The sequence below is a fragment of the Orycteropus afer genome, unplaced genomic scaffold, assembly GCF_000298275.1.
Source record: "Orycteropus afer afer isolate SDZICR_OR568_19922 unplaced genomic scaffold, OryAfe1.0 scaffold00145, whole genome shotgun sequence".
In the NCBI taxonomy this organism is placed as follows: Eukaryota; Metazoa; Chordata; class Mammalia; order Tubulidentata; family Orycteropodidae; genus Orycteropus; species Orycteropus afer.
Window position 1 is genome coordinate 3,373,948 of NW_006921732.1, and position 2,678 is coordinate 3,376,625.

Here is a 2,678-nt window from a genome sequence, read left to right on the forward strand (position 1 = left end):
TTGGCTTCCGCAAGCACAGGGGAGCCGAGAGATTCAAGCTGGCATGCAGTATACTGGTTGTTGATTCCAACAAAAGATGAATCTGAGATCTCCAGGCCGAGCGGTGGGCCACTCACTCAAGGAAGTCTGTAGTTCCGCACACCAGGGTTCCAATTCCTTAAGGAATGCTGTTCTTCCAGATTGTCCTTGGATATCATTGCAAGCAGGCCGCACCCCTAGGGAAACTCCCCTTGGGCAGACTGACCACTCAGAACTCAGTCATCTGATCCCATCATGGGAACAACCACACAGAACTGGGGTCCAGCCAAGTTGACACACAGCTCCAACTATCACAGGATGTATATGTTTTGAGCAGCCAGTCTGTTGAAAGGGAGTTTCCCTAGAGGCGTGGCCTGCTTCCAATATATTTATGGACATCCTGGGGAAAGAGACACTCTTCTGTTGATCAGGATCCTGTTGTGCTGCCTACAACTGTCCACGAGCAAACAATCCACTATTTGGCCTGGTGATTTTGGGTTCATCATTTGTTGGAGTCAACAGCCAGTATACTGCCTGCCAACCTTGAATTCATCAGCCCCTGCAGCTGTGTGAGTCAGGAAAAGCCACCAGCTTGACGTTTGATCCAAGAACTTGAGACTTCCCAGCTTCTATAAGTGTGTGAGCCATTTTCCTAAGATAAATTTCTCCCTCTCCCCATCCCCCACCCCCTCTAAGCTTTACTGGTTTTGCTTCTCTAGGGAAGCACACTTAACACACTAGCCTAACACACTTGGTACTGAGAGTGGTTCTAGAAAGTAAAAAATCATAAGGTTGGGCTTCCTAAATTGGTTCTCACTGATTCTGTTTTGGTTCTCTGATTTGATTAAGCATAAAGGCACTGGTTACTCTGCCTCCTTTAGTAAAGAAGGGCCCTACTAATCCGTGGCTAGAGGTGGGAACATTGATATGCAAATAGCACCAACAAAAGATGAAGTATTTTTGAGAAGTCAGGCTCTGGGTAATTGCATATTTGATACTTTTCTGTAGTTTTGTCACCATGAGGAGTATAAGGAAGCTGGTTGGTTGGTCCTAGTTACGCTAGACAAAGTGGTGAAAGAGCGAGACGAGTTCAAGGCTGCTGAGTCACAGCTCAAGCACCACATAAAAGACCTCAATGTTTTCAGTTGTGCTCTGAAAGAAAGCCTTATTTCTTCTAGCAACAGAGCTGGTATTGCCAAAAACCAAACCCAGAGTCTTATTGTAAGGGTGGCTGAATTACAATGCCAACTGAATTGCCAACCCAGAATGGTGTCTGAAGTTAAAGTGAGGGCATTGATTGGGAAAAAATGGGATCCTGAAACCTGGAATGGGGACATATGGGCAGTCAGGAAGATGAAGATATGGAGCCTGTAAATTCTGTTGAATCCCTGCCATCTGAAGGGATTACTATAAAACCATTATTCTTTCCACCTCAATTTGATGATATTAACCCATCCATTCCTGCTGGGTCATTTCCTGAGGTAGATGCCATAGAAAACATTGCTGAATGTTCTCAGGAACTTCCCCAACCACCCACTGTCACTGCTAGACCTTTAACTAAAGTTAAGTCCAAGTGAGCCCCAAAAGGTGAAATACAAAGTGTGACTGAGGAGGTGGTACACTATATCCGAAAAGACCTGCTTGATTTTGCTAACATGTACAGAGAGAAAACTGGAGAATATGTCTGAGAATGGCTACTGAGGGTGTGGGATAATGGTGCAAGGAATGTAACATTGGATCAGTCTGAGTTTACTGATTTAGGCCACTAAGTATGGATTCTTCATTCAGTGTTTCAGCTCAAGGGATTAGGAAAGGATCTAATTGTTTATTTGGCTGGCTTACTAAAGCATGAATTATGAGGTGGCCTACCTTAAGTCAAGGTGAAGTACCAGACCTGCCATGGTACAATGTGGAAGAAGGTATCCAGAGGCTTAGGGAAATAGGCCTGTTAGAATGAATTTATCAGATTAGACCCCTAGAGCCAAAAAAGGAGAGTCCAAAGGACACGCCTTTCACCAGTACGGTGAGGAAGAAATTTGTGAAGGAAGCCCCAGCATCCTTGAAGACTGCTGTGATTGCTATTTTATGTAAGCCAGATTTGACAGTGTGAACTGCCCTAACTGAACTAAGACTACTACGATGGGGCTGATTGGACCCCATCGTAGTAGGGGCCAAGTGGCAGCAGTTAATCAACAAAGGCAAAGTGGGCGTGGTTACCATAATAGACAGCAGAGTCAAAACAATAATCAGAATACTCTGACTCATGTGGAATTATGGCACTACTTAGGTGTGGTGTTCCTAGGAGAGAAATACATGGCAAACCTACTAAATATTTACTTGATCTGTACAGACAGAAGAATTCTAGGTTACATGAACAGCAGTCTAGATTGAATCACCAGAATACAGAGTCCTGGCCTCTCAATCAATTCCCAGACTTGAGTCAGTTCACAGACCCACAACCCCCTGAATAAAGGGGAGGCCAGGTCCCCTCGAGAAAGGACCCCACTACATTGCCAAAAATCTATAATGTTAGTGTGATAGTTGAAGATGTGTCAACTTGGCTGGACTCCAGTTGTGAGTGGTGGTTCCCATGATGGATCACATGACTGCGTCCTAAGCGGCCGGTCAGTCTAGGGGGAGTTTCCCCAGGGGTGTGGCCT